The sequence below is a fragment of the Pinus tabuliformis genome, chromosome 7 (assembly GCF_031772625.1).
Source record: "Pinus tabuliformis cultivar Carrire ecotype Pingquan chromosome 7, CPIR1, whole genome shotgun sequence".
Lineage (NCBI taxonomy): Eukaryota > Viridiplantae > Streptophyta > Pinopsida > Pinales > Pinaceae > Pinus > Pinus tabuliformis.
This window is the reverse complement of record NC_142293.1, coordinates 850671824-850686612: the sequence shown is the minus strand read 5'-3', so window position 1 is coordinate 850686612 and position 14789 is coordinate 850671824.

The window sequence follows — 14789 nt, the reverse complement described above, 5'->3', positions numbered from 1 at the left end:
TGACACCGGCCAAAGCAAAAAAGGTATGACAGAAGATGTCAGGAGGGGAGAGATCCCCTCCTACCGAGATACGGCAGCAAGAGATGGACAGAGTAGCCAGGAGTCAGAGGAACGGAAGAACACGGGTCCGGTGCTAGGAGCTGCTTGGCAATCAGGCCGCAGAGGAAAGTGCCTGCCATGTACAACAGAGAAACCCAGATATGTGATCCCAGCGAACAAGCTGGAAAGGTACCGAAGTTACATGAGGGACCCAAGTTTTTCAAAGTCTGGCCGTCGGAAAGAGACCTCACCAAGTGGATACAACAGAAATGGCAGCCCCAAGGCCACATCGAGCTCAAGCTGGGAGCGAAAGGCTTCTTTACTATACTCTTCTTTAACCTGAAAGATAGAGAAAAGGTATTTGATAATGGCCCATATTTTTATAATAATGCTGGTCTATTCATGCGCTTCTGGGAAGATTGCTATAACCCTGACAAAGAAACCTTTCTGGCTGCTCCTGTCTGGGTCCACTTATTTGGGCTCCCCATAGACTTCTGGGACCCGGATATCCTAGAAGGAATAGGAAACTCAATAGGAAGCTTCGTGAAAATAGCAGAAACTGCAAAGAAAAGTAGATACACCTCGTATTCCAGGATCTGTGTCTACATGAACCTAGCAAACCCCATCCCTGACACCATCGAGCTTGAATATTGTGAAGATATATGGTAGCAGAACATAGACTATGAACACATCCCGTTTAGGTGTCGCAGGTGCCATATCCACGGCCATCTAGCAAAGGAATTCCCAATAACCAGGGAGGAAGAAGAAAACAGAGGGCCCCAAAAAAAAAAGAGAGAGCCGGACCAGGAGGAATTCCAAGAGGTGAGAAACAAAAGGAAATCCAACAAGGAACCCCCCTAGAAAGATAAGAAAGGCAAACAACCCGAGACAGTGAAACCAAGCAGTTTCGCTATACTGCAAGTAGAGGAGGATGAGGAAGATCAACTCATGGAAAATCAAGAGGATAAAGGCTCAGACTGCAATGAAAACTGCAAAAGAAACCTAGCTAAAAGAAAATCCCCGAGTGAGACACCAGAATGGGATAAGGAAACAGATGAACAAACTGATCGGATGGAGACAGACTAGGAGTCCAGTAGGGAGGACCTAAGCCAGGAAGAGGAAGTGTTGGAAAACTTGCTGCATGAATGGAAGCACCTGGATGAGAGGTTTATTCCCGAAGAACAAAAGAAGTTGTATACTAAAACCTTCCAACAATACAAAACCAAACTAGAAAAAGGAAAAGCCTCAACAGAAGAAAACCAAGAGACTCAAAAGGAAAGTAGACTAGATCAGAATGGACAAAATAAAGGGGGGAAAAAAAGAGGAAGAAGAAACATTAAGGACTCCAAACAACTCATGGGAGAAACGTTAGTCAATACTGGAAAAGTAGTCCCGCTATCAGCGGTGTTCCAAACCCTCTCTCAAGTTAACTAATTATTTTGACATCGTGGAATATCAGAGGCTTAAGTAGCAAAGGAAAATAGAGACATCTGGTAGCACGACTCAAAAAAGAAAAACCTTAGATTATGCTTCTCCAAGAAACCAAAATCACAGGCCAAAAAATGGATGAAATTCTCAATAAAATAAAACCAAGATACGAACATGTCACTATAGATCCCAAAGGAAGTGCAGGAGGGATAGCTATTCTCTGGAACCTAGCTGAAGTCCTCGCCGACTGGTGGATAGGAATGCCAAGAATCCTCACTGGGAGATTCAGACTAATAGGACAAAGTGAATGGGTGGTAATCTCGGCTGTATATGGTCCCCACACCCGTGCAGACAGAGACCTGTTCCTCAATCAGTTGACTAAGCTTCGAAGTTTGCACCAGGAGCAGAGATGGATCCTGGCAGGAGACTTCAACTTAATCGCTTCTCGAGAAGAGAAAAAAGGTGGAATAAGCAAGGAAGACCCAAAAATGGAAAGATTCAGAGAAGTGCAGACATAATTAAGAGTGGTTGACATCCCAACCATAAACGGGAAATTCACATGGAATAACAGAAGAGGCGGGTCCAAACAGATTGCTTCAAGACTAGACAAATTCCTCATCTCAGAGCACATAATCGGGTTGGATATCTTCTATGAAGCCTCTATCCTACCCTCAACAGGGTCAGACCATTGGCCAATAAAGTTGGAAATAGCCTTAAATAATCAAAACAAAAAGAGACCCTTCCAGTTCGAGTCCTTTCTTCCTAGACAAAGTAAGAGGCTAGTGGCAGGATAGCAAAAGTGGAAAGGAGGGCCGCAGCAAAATGCACTCATTTCAGCTAAGGCTCAAAGAAATTGAAAGCAAAATCAAAAAGTGGAACAAGGAAGAATTTGGCAATATCCAACAGGAGCAGGGCAAACTCCAATCCAGAATGGAAAGAATCTAGCAGCAAATCATCTTGGAAGGTCGAAGTCAGGATCTGGCAGAGGAGGAAGGCAGAGTAATCACTCAATTAGAGGAAAGGAGAAAACAGGAGGAAATCCTGTGGAAGCAGAAATCCCGAATCCAATGGCTCAAAGAAGGAGACAAAAACTCCAAATTCTTCCACAAAGCCATGATGAACCATCGCCAACACAACAGAATCTTCTCCTTGAAAGACAAGGAGGGAAACAGAGTGACTCAGCAGGATGAAATAGAACATCTCTTGGTGGAGCACTTCAAAGGTATTCTCTCCGAACCAAATATCAACAGAGCCGAGGACATAGACAAAATCAGCCACCATATTCCTAAGAAAGTCTCCAGAGATCAAAACCTAGCCCTTCTCAGGGTAATCACCAAGGATGAACTGGAGGAAACAATAAACAAAATGGCTAAAAATAACGCCCCGGGGCCTGATGGCTTCACCATCGAATTTTATTAGGTGACTTGGAGCTTCATGGGAAATGATTTGCTTGATCTTGTGGAGGAATCCAGGTGCTCCAAGTGCATGCACCAAGGTTTTAACGCCACCTTCCTGGCATTGGTACCAAAGTTTGGCTGCTCAGATGAACCACAGGGTTTTAGGCCCATCTCCCTATGTAATGTTGTCTACAAAATCCTTGCAACTATCATGGTCAACAGGCTCAAGCTGATCCTGCCGGACCTCATTGCCCCGGAGAAAACTTGCTTTGTCAAAGGACGATAGATCACAGATGGCATCATAGTTGCCCAGGAAGTGATTCATTCCTTGAAAAGCTCCCGTGCCCCAGGCATGCTTATCAAACTTGACCTGGCCAAGGCGTTTGATTGGCTCAGCTGGAACTACCTGGCAGGTATCCTAAAAGCCTATGGATTTGATCAAAGATGGATAAAATGGATCCTGTCTATGGTTAGCTCTCCTATCATGTCAATTCTCCTAAACAGCTCCCCCTCTGAAGCTTTCACTCCCTCTCATGGGCTAAGGCAGGGAGACCCCCTGTCTCCCTTCCTCTTCATCCTAGCCGCAGAAGGCCTAGGCAGATTGGTTAAGGCTCAGGTTTCTAAGGAACAGATAAAAGGCCTCCGAATCTACGGAGAAGACATTCCGGTCTCCCACCAAAAATTTGTAGATGACGTCATGCTTTACGGTCAAGCCACTCTAAAGGAGGCCCAAAGAATTATCAAATCCTTATCTCAATTCAGCAAAGCCTCCAGAATGGAGATCAATAAAAATAAATCGGAAGTGTTTTTCTTTAACACCTCCTTGGTAGCCCAAAGATTCCTGGCTCGTACTCTAGGCTTCAACAGGGGATCCTTCCCATCCAAATACCTGGGTATCATGCTACATGAGCACCAATTCCAGTCGGCCAACTGGAATCTACTAATAAAGAAAATCTGAAATAAAATGGAGAACTGGACCCACCGCTCGTTGAATGACCCAAGTCGGATAACCTTATTTAAAGTTGTTCTACAGGCCATCCCAAATTACCAGCTCTCATGCCAAGCAATTCCAAAGACTGCAAGCCAAAAGCTGGTCTCCCTGTTCAAAAACTTCCTCTGGCAGGGGACCAACAAAACAAGAAAGTGGGCCCTTATCTCATGGGAGTGGCTTTGCCGGTTCCCTAAAGATGGCGGTCTAGGCCTCCGCGACCCCTTCCTCCTCAACCAAGTTATGGGTGCGAAGCTCTGGTGGAGATGGCTTCAGGGTGGCCCTGACCTATGGAAGGTGCTATGGGAAAGAAAATACGACGCGGCAGGGGAAATCGAAGAAAGACTGAGAAGCACGACAGAGACTAGAGGCTTTGTAATCTAGAACTTGGCAAGAGGCAGTAAGGACCTGATAAGGGAGCACAGTTTCTGGGAAATTCGAGTAGGGGACAAAGCCAGATTCTGGGAGGAATCCTGGCAGCAACGAGACCGTCTCATACAAAAAGACAACCTCCATGTCATCCTTGCCTTCTCATCCCAGGTCGGGGCTTCAACTGTCAGCAACTTCTGGAAGCCTAATGAGGCTAGATACTAGTGCAATTGGAAATTTAAAGAGGACTGGGAAGGAGCGCCAGAAACTGACTGATGGCAAGACTACTATACAAAGATGGCTTCTGGGAAAATAGCAAGGAAAACAGGGCCTGACATTCTCAGATGGGGCAAACGCATTCAAAGAAATTTCAAAATAGCAGAAGCCTACCACCTTAATAGCAACCAAAATCATCAACCGGAAACAAATCAATGGAAAAATCTTTGGGAAATCAAGCACTGACCTAAAATCTCTTTTTTCATTTGGACCATTCTACACGGTAGAGCGCTCACCTGGGACCAGATTCTGCGGAAGGGAAGCCAAGGCCCATCCCGCTGCGCCCTCTACTTCTCCCAAGAGGAAACCATGGAACATTTGATGAACCGCTGCTCCGTCAACTCCTCCCTGTGGGAAACCCACCGCAAATTGTTTGAGCGCCAACACAGAAACCAGCAAAACATCGTAAGCACCATTGTCAATTGGCCGAAAAATCCTTACCTGAACCTGGTGGTCAACCGTGCCTAGCTCCTTTCCGCCGGATTCCTCCTTTGGAATATCTAGAAAGCTCGGAATGGGGCCATCTTCAAATCAGAAACCCAAACCCTCGCAATAGTCTGGGAGCAATTCATTAGAAATACTCGGGAAACAATCCTATCGGAAAGCTGGAAGGACGAAGATTGGCAGGTTTCGACTATGGAAGAAACAATCTTGAATAAATTAGAGGTCAGACAAAGTATGGTCACTAAAGGGGGTTCTCGAAAATAACTGGCCAAAGCAGTGGCCGAAAACAACCAGTATAGGCACCCCCCACAAGGATTCATCAAATTAAACTTCGACAGCGCTGCAAAGCACAACCCAAGTGAGTCCGGCATTGGAGGAGTCTTTAGAGACGTCGAGGGTAACACTCTAAGAACTTTCACGATGGACTGTGGGGAAGCTTCAAATAATGAAGCCGAGCTGCACGCCCTGAAGTGGGACCTGGAAATAGCTCTTTGGGTCAACTTCAAATGTCTCCAAATTGAGGGGGACTCGAAGCTGGTAATTGACATGGTTAGGAAGCTCCAGCAGCAACAACTAGCGGAAAGGATTAGCAAAATCTGGAGAACTGCTTGGCTGGTTGGCGAAATTGGGAAGCTCCTTCCCAAAATAGACTACCTCCTCCCACCTCACACCAAGCGTGCAGGTAACAAGCCGGTAGATTAGCTTGTGAATTGGGGATGCCAGAACCGGGGAAAAGAAATCGACAGTGTAGGTCTAACTCATCTGCACCAGGAGGAGAAAGCTCAACTTCAGCAACTGCTAAAAGTTGATAAACGTGGGAATGGCATGAAGGAGATGAATGGTTAGGATCAGGTGGCATGCAGCAGAGGCGAAGATAATCTCCAACAGCAGGGATCGAACAGCTCATCCGTGGGAAAAGACAGAGGAGAAAGGCAGGCACAAGTTGGGCAGGTGACGGGGCATGGCAAGAATGGTTGAATGAACGGAGGGGACGTGCGAGCTGAGACAGTGTTAAGGAATGATCTAGAGCCAGCTCCGGAATTCGGGATAATGGACAGAAGAAGGACGACAGGTGGCACCAGGAGTAAAGGAGGGCTATGGCAAGAGCATCCGGATGGAGGTTGGAATAATGAAGCATAAAGTGGAAAGGTCAAGTCATGCCACTTCCCGAGATGGGGAAGCTAGAATGCGTGACGGAAAATTAAACGGCCAAGCGGAGGCCGGAATTTCAACCAGCCAAGTGGTGGCCTGTTCGACACGGAAACAAGTTAATAAGCCCGAGAAAACAGATGCCAGGCTCATTCAGCTTGGTAAGACGATGAAAAAGAATGGAAAGACGCCTGCTCACCTCTGTGACCAGCCTTCCTCCTCGACCTTGACAAGAAAAGGTGGTATGTTTCCTACAGTCCTCATCCTTCAGACATGCATGCTTGTTTCTCTGTTCTCTTGGTCTGGCTGGATATGCTCTGGCCTTGCGTGCAGATTCCCTTCTGCTGCGACGATAAGGGCCCCCTGGGCTCTTTTTGGTTTCTCCTTTCCAAACCCGGTGATGGGAATGTTTTGATTTATGCTAGTTTTGCGTCCTGCTCTGAGAGTCAGGCTGTGTGGGGGGCTTTGCCAGGCTTCGTCATGCTTCTGGAAGGTCCTCGCACCCCTGGTCTTTTCTACTCTCTCGCCTTCTTCTGTGGCTGGCTCCTCTTCTGCTTCTCCCTTCTGCTGGCCAAGGCCGTTAGGTTTCGCTGCCTCGCCAGTCGGGGGGTTCTCTGGGATCCTGTGAGATGGTGGTGGGTCTTCAGCCGCCATGCCCATAATGGAATTGCTCCAAGGGCCTGGGCATCCATTCATGCTGAGTTCGCTGTTACAATGGAACAGACCCGATTGTGTTCCATCTCTCTCGCACTGACCTTTGGTTTTCTACTGTGACAGGTCGGAAAGCTTCCTCAATTCCCAAGCCCCAGGCCAGAGGAAAGATGGCTCCAAGAAAGACCAGTTCTGATAAGAAGAGGGATGTTGGCACCAGTAGTCAATTAAACAAAAGGGGCAGGAAGCCTGACCTCGACAAAATCCTTCACCTGATTGATGGTTACATGACCGGCATTTCTCCCGAGGTCCGCTCTCTTATCCATGAATGGGAGCGCGAGGTGAGGGAAATCAACGCAAACCAAGAGATCCCCCGTGAGGACTAGGAAGTAATCACGGACCCGAGCACCACCAGAGGTAGGAACATGCTATTCAATAATACGTTACAATTCTATTGGATCATGAAGCATGTGGTCGGCAGGGCTATGGAGGTTAACCAGGCTGTTCGCGAAGAAGAGGATGAAGAGCGCAAACATGCTGAAGAACTCCTCAAACGCCAACTGACGTAAGAATCGGCCTCCATAAAGAAAATTCTCCTAAAAGAGCTTGCGGTTGTCCAAGTCCAGGTTTCCAGAAACCACTTGTTGCTAAAGGACATGGAGGAAATGATGCTGGAACTCAAATGGGCCATTGAGCAGAGGATCCTGAAGCCGGGTGCTAACGACTCTAAGCCTGCCCTGGTTAATTTGTCAGATGAAGATTAGTGGTGTGTGTGTCTTCTCTACTGTATTTTGTGATGAAACTGAACTATATCTGGGCACCGTATTATGTTATTGTAGTTAGCGTCGATTTTAATAAGCAGAACAATGGTTACGATAGGAAGAAGGAACTAAAAAATTTTAAATTTTGGTCAGGCTTTAAGGCCAAAAGGTGGCGGTCTGGTTTCCTTCGGGTAGACCTACCACCCGAACTCTAGTTTGATGTATTTTTTCTATTTTCTGGAATGAAGAATGCCTAACCTTACAAAAAAAAACATTCTAAAAAGTAATGTACATAAAAAATTTAAAGTGCCAAAAACTATGCTAAAAAAATTATGTGTATTTTGCGTCGCCCCTTTTCAAAATCGGGTCACTTTTTTGCTACCTCTACGAAATGGGTAATCGTATCAGTTCCTGTTTTGAAGTTTACATTGTTGATACCATGTAGAAATTAAGATGTATATTTGCAACTGCTCATGAAGTTTTAATCTAAATCACAAAAAACAAATCGACACTACTGCTCTGCAGACATTAATTCATAATTTAGAACAAAAAATGCAGACATGCAAGAAGGAATAATACACATGCAAGAAGTATTTTTATCTGGGGAAATAAATCTTCTAAAAACCCCAATTCTTTTTGCATCAATAAAACGAAATAGATATTTATTACAATTTATTTGCTCAATTGAGCTCACCCCGCAAGTGCACAACCTATCTCTCTACTCACTAAAGGCCTCTGACCTAGAGTTAGTGAAATTTTTCCTTAACTTCAGCTCCTATTTCCTTGTGTTGTTACTTGAGGAATTAACCTCTATTGTTTAGAAATTTCCCTCAATTGAATTGCACAATTCCTTTAGGCTAATCATTTGACTGCATGCAACACCTATACACTCAAGACTAGGCTACAACTGATGTTACACTACTTTGAAATCTCCACTTCAACTTGGTAACTCAAATTCTCTCCATGCACTAGCTATTTTGGGTTGATTGATTAGTTAACTAGATGATCACTGAGTTTGACTGAAGTCTCACTGCTTAATTGACATTCCACTAGTTCCTCCAAAAGTTGGAACTAGTTTAACTGAAAATAGCTTGAGATAATTGATCTTGATTGCTACAAATTAGTAATCACACATGCAGAATTTAACTCTAACTCCTCCAACTCAAATTTACTAAGTAAACTGGGTGACACAATAAATGTCACACAATTTAACATCATCCAAGTTGTTTGCTAATGTGGAAATTTGTTTTTTCTCAATTTAGTTAAGGAAAAATCAAATTGAGAATTTCTTACTACATTTTTCAACAAATCATGAGATCCATCTATGCCTCAGAGCGAGGAAAACATAGTGTGTAGTCAAAATTTCTCTGCCCTTGGGTGGGGAAACTAGAGTTTACATTTTCTAGAGAGTTTGACATATGAAAAATATTTCTATTCAAATCGCTGAGGGGGGCATGGTCCTTTCGAAGCATTGGTGGTAGACTGTAGTAAAAGGGTAGTGGCATACTGCATTGAAACTAGGAGCTTCTCAGTCTCAAACTGGGTGCAGTTAGGCAAAGAAAAAAGGTGTGGTCACATTGGTGTTCATTGAGCCAAAACAAGATCACTCTGATAGCCATTAACTGAAATGAGAGAGAAGTTACCAACCTTTTTTCTCGTCATGTCGCTAGTGGATAACGTACGTTGTAGTGGAGCCACATCATTGTTGAGTTGCTGCCTCTGCAAGCCTGGGTGCTTCCTTGTGCCTGCACTTTGCTGGGGACCTCGGGGACCTCTTCCAAAATGTAACACTTAAATGGGTTGGGCCAAGGGGGGGAGGGAGGAGGAGCTTCATTCACTAAAATGGAGAGGGGGGGGTGCAGAGGGAGGAAGCAGAGCTTTGCAAGGAGGGGATGAGCTGGTGGGAGGGGAGTGCGAGGGAGACAAAGAAAGGTATGAGCAGTCGGGTGGGTATGCAATATTGATGTCTTTCGCCAGTATTTTAAGTGAGAAGGAAGAAATACTGAGTTACATAGAGAGATCTACAATCCAATTGGTTTCCTTGGCCTTGTCCTACTTCTTATTCTTCAAATGATGGGCCTATATATTGTGGAGGGCCCAAAGGGGCGTGCGTCCCCTGTGAGTCTCCTCCTATTCCATGGCAACCAAATTCCTTCAAATTTTCTTAGAGATGTTATGGTTGAACATGGTGGCAATGGAGGCATCGTCTAAAGTCGTTGTTGGTCGACCACACCCTATGCCTTGACCTGGGTAGTGCTCCCTCCCTATGTCACTGCTCATGATTGAGTTGCAGGGGTCAGGCATCACATAATTGAGGTTAGAAGGAGCAGAATGGAGCGCAAGGGAAGGAAGCCATGGGAGAAACAACTGAGAGACCAGGATGCTGCAAAATATAATGCTGGAGTTGACAAGGTGAGTTTTGCATTCCAACGTGAGGGAATGAATGCAGAGGTGAAATTGGGTGTCTATCATTTATTGAAGCACAATATCCACGTGCCCTATAAAAATTATACAAAAACCCCAAAAAAAAACCAACATTATAAAAAAAAAAAAAAACAAAAAAAATCAAGATAGAAGAAATCATCCACCACCCAAGTATCAATGAAAAAGAAATTTCAAAAAAAATCAATAAAACCCACTAAATGAAAAAGAGCTATTCACATGCCAACCCATATTAATATAGAATGACATTAATATGAATTATCATCCATGAATTTCTTGTAGGATACCACGAGGAGTTACAACGAATATAAAAAGAGAGTTCTATTGATATTTAGAACCCCATTAGTATCATATCTATAAAAAATAATTTAACTATTAAGATCATTCTAATCATTCCCGAAATAATCAAATAAGAATTTTAATTTTGGAAACCAATAACAATCGTATATTAAAGAAAATATATAGAAAAAGAAAGAAAAAAAAAGTTTTCTGATGTCCATGAGGCTAAAGATAGCCTATGGGAAAAATTGCTTCTTCATCTGCATGATGTATTCAACCTTTTTTTGTGAAGCCTCACAATAAATGCTCCTAGATTCTCGACAAACCCCTCACTAAATAGATTATCCCAAGAGCTAGCTGCCAGCACATTTGCATAACTTTCCCTGTTGTCTTTGAAAGCCTCACATTCTAAAATGAAATGCTTTTCTGTTTCCACTTTTCTGGAAGAACAAAAATGCATACTCATTCCTCCCACACTTCTTTTGGCCTTTTCCAGTGCTCTATTTCACAATGGAGTTGATGAGAATTAGTCCTTAACTGAGCAATAAGAATTTTGGCTCTCCATGAGATATTGGCCTCCATGTATGCTTTTGGTTAATGACTATGAGTAGGAGTAAACATTTCAATATAGTACTTTTTCTTTCTTCCTAGATCCTTATCCCAAGTATGCTTGTGGAACTTATCCTTAACAAAATATTTATCTCTTTGTTGTTTACGGGACATGTGTTCAAGCAAATACCCCATTTACGAAACCATTTGTTATTCTGTTGCATCCAATTATTTTTACTATTGCACAATATGTCATTAAAGACAACTTAGGCCATCTACCCTCTTCCATTTGCTCATTTTTTTTTTAAATACCTTATGGCTCACACCATAACAATTGCTTCAATAATAGAAACCCCTGTTTCACTTAACAAGATAGCATAAGGAACTACACTTTTAATCTTGAATTTGTTTTAATCAAACACTTCTAAATTTTCTCAACTTGTTTCCACTGCACATCAGATGTACTGCTAGCCCATAGTTCACAACCATAGAGAACCACCAAAATCACTAGAAGCTCAACAAGTGTTTTAGTGGTTTTCCATTCCCATAACCCTGCCTCTCTACACCTATTTTGAAAAGCTTAAAATGCTTTTCAATCCCCGAAAGTTCTTTTATTTCTACAACCATCCCAGCTTAGATTTTTGTTGAAGTCAATTACGAGGTATTTGTAATCGCAACTTCTTCCAGAATGTTGCCTTCAAAGTACAACTTATGCTAGTTATCTTTTATTTTTTTAGAGAAAACCACTACTTTCGTTTTGTTGATATTGACTTGCATCCCCGCACTTCTACAAAAATGCTCAAGGGATAGTAAGTGCTCTTGCAAACCAAGAGCTCATTTAGCAATCAGAATAAGGTCATATTCATACAAAAGAAGCCTTATAACAAACTTGCCCAAATACATACCATCACCCCCTTGTGAATTTAACCACTCCTCAATCTTGTCGATATATAAACCAAAAAGGGTAGGAGACGGTGAGAAACCTTGCTTGACCCTGATATCGCTTCTAAAACTTTCAAAAATGCTTTCTGAAGTTTAAATTTTGACTTTCACCTCTTCATACAACATATGTAAAACTACTCTCAAATGTTTAGGAACCCCAATTTCCTCCATTCTATGCCAAATCTTATCCCTAGGAACCATGTCAAACACTTTTCTGAAATCAACAAAGCAACAAAAGACTTCATTTTTCTCCCAAATTTTTTCAATGATGTGCCTTAAAGTTATACAATGATCAACTGTGGAATGTTTAGGTCTAAAACCTACTTTCCCTTTAGCATGCTTATCCCTTTCTTCTAGCCGCTTGCTAATTTTATTTTCTAGCATGCTTCCAAATAACTTTGCAAACAAAGGGTTTATCATAATGGTCCTATAATTGGAGGGATTATTGATGTCACTGCTCTTGAAAAGAGGTATTTCCAGATTAGTTGTCTAATCTGTGGGGAGCCCCTGTTGTATGATGTTGTTTAAAATTTTTGTAATGTGAGGTGCAAGAATCTTTGAGCCCCACTTTAGATATTTTTCTTGGAGTTCAACTAAGTCTTTTGCTTTTCCAACACCCAACTTCTTGATACCCATCTCTACCTCTTGCACTATGAAGAGTTCAGTATTAGTGTTAACCAAGAGGGGAGAGTCAACCTTGATATCTTGCTCATAGAATTGTCTTGCATAGTCAAACCATTTAGAAGTTGTAATACTATTTCCAGTTTGTATCTTTCTCGATCGGAGCTCCTTCAAAAATAATTTGGGATTATTTTTCCCAAGGAAGATTTAGTTCTTCCCCCCTTGAAACCATGAAATAGAAATTTTTCTTGCTTAATACCTGCTTGTAAGCTTTGAGCTTTATGTTATCCTTATTTGACTCTTTCCACATTCTCCTTTCCTTTTTTCATTCCTCGTCAACCAAGCATTAACCAGAAAGCAATTGGTTTCAGACTTCTTAATTTTTGCTCTTTTGCACTCTGCAAGTGCGCATTGAATTAAATGTGTTAATTCATGACTATGAAGGTCGTGATGTGATTTTGTCCTTCTCGAAGAGCCTCTCTAGCGTCATTTTGAAGGTATTACAATTTTATGGAGTCAAAAGAATTCTACCCTTTGGGAGATTTTGTTGGACATGCTGAATTTTTTACTCGAATTGTTTCTTTCCAATCCAAGAGAAACTTAAATAAATTGGATTGTGATTTGATTTTAAGTCCCAAAGCTGATCTCCAATCAAAACTTCCTTCATTTTCTCACACAAACCATGTGAGAAAATTACATAATCTACTACACTAGCTCCGTTGTAAGTATTGCAAGTGAAATTACTGGACTTTTCCCATTTAGTCAAGCCATTACAAATTACTAAATCAAAGGCCCCACATAGAGTAAGAAATTTTTCACCAAAGAGATTGCAGCCCTTGTCCTATGAAATTCTTTCCCACTGATGATTACTCTCTTCTGTAAGCCAAATAGGGTCACAGTATTCTTTACAACAAAGAATGTTATCTTGCTCACTTACAGTCCTAGCATTGAAATCACCCACTATAAGGACTTCACCTAGCTGAGAATATGTTGCAATATCTACTTTTAAGGTTGCAAATGGATCTTTGTGGTAAAGCCCTCTACCTTTGTAGATTTTTGAAACTTGCGGCGCAAAATAACATGTTGCAATTATGATGTGGTTTTCATTTCCTGATATTTTAAACCAAATGAATTGTTTATTTGAGTCTTCTTTTTCTAATTGAATGAGACAACCTTCTTTCTCCCTCACTAAAACCATGATACCCCCGTGCCCTTTGCCATTCCCTATTGCCTTGTTCCACACTGCCATCTTCTAGTATCCTTTAAACAGAGGTGTCTTGAACCCTTCATGCTCATGTGTTTCTATGAGGCAAATTATGTCTCTATCTTTCGTAATAGGCCCTAAGCCAGGTCCTCATCTCCATGAGAAACCTCTGTAGTTCCAACAAGCTAATCTTAAGGAAACCTGGGTATTACTTGATTTCTATTTATTTTGACATGCAAGACTCACATTGGAGTCTTTTTGCCTGATTTCCCATACTGACCTTGCTTCCTGATTTCCTGTTGAAGTGTTTGTTTCTTCTTCTTTATTACCATATTACTGCTCTATTTTGGAAGGAGGTCCAAATCACGCTATCACAAATTTACCTTTATAAATCCATGCTCTCTTTCCTTCATCTCTTTCTTCCCTAACCTTTAACATTTCCTCCTTCCTTTCCTCCCGTTGTGTTACAGTTAAATCTTCTTCTAGAAAAAAGCAAGAAGCCCTCAAGAGATGCTTCTTTCTTAGAATGACATATTTATCACTCAAGCTAGGCATGATGACTTTTATGGGCCTGACTCTCTCATCGTTAAACTTACCCACCCTCCATGCTTGGCATGTTTGTCCTTGCCATAGCAACTTGTATTTCAAGAAGTCTCTTGCAAGGTCAAGAGTACATTCATTTTTCCCATAGTCTTTCACCCCTTTAATGATTGTGTTTTTTTCTCTATTTTGTCTTTCCTTGCCTTCTTTATCTTGCATGTTGTCAACCTGAATGTTTTTTTCTCCTTCCTTATTAGCATAATTGCTAATAACTTGAGCCAAAGATTTGGAAACTTTGGTGGAATCTCCTTTGCTTTCCTCTCTTTCTTTCTCTTCATGGTTGTCTATTTGGGAAATAATTTTCCTTTTGTCCCGGGATGATTTCACATTCACCACCTATGTACTTTCCACTACAGATTTCTTTATGTTTTTCACATCCGCCTTCATGCATTGCCATTTTGTCTTCCCTATAAGGAGATCTTATTGTAGCAATGCCACTTGTTCTTTCAAAACTTTATTGTTTTCTGCTAAAGCCTTGTTCTCAACTGTTATTATATGAATTTTATGATCTCTTTCCTGATCTTGAGCTTCTAAAACCTTCAACCTTTTTTTTTCATTTAACAGTTCTTTCACATAAATATCAGATGACGAGGTGAGAGGTGTGGATGTGGGACTATAAAAGGAAAAATCATCAATGAATTTTCCTCTGG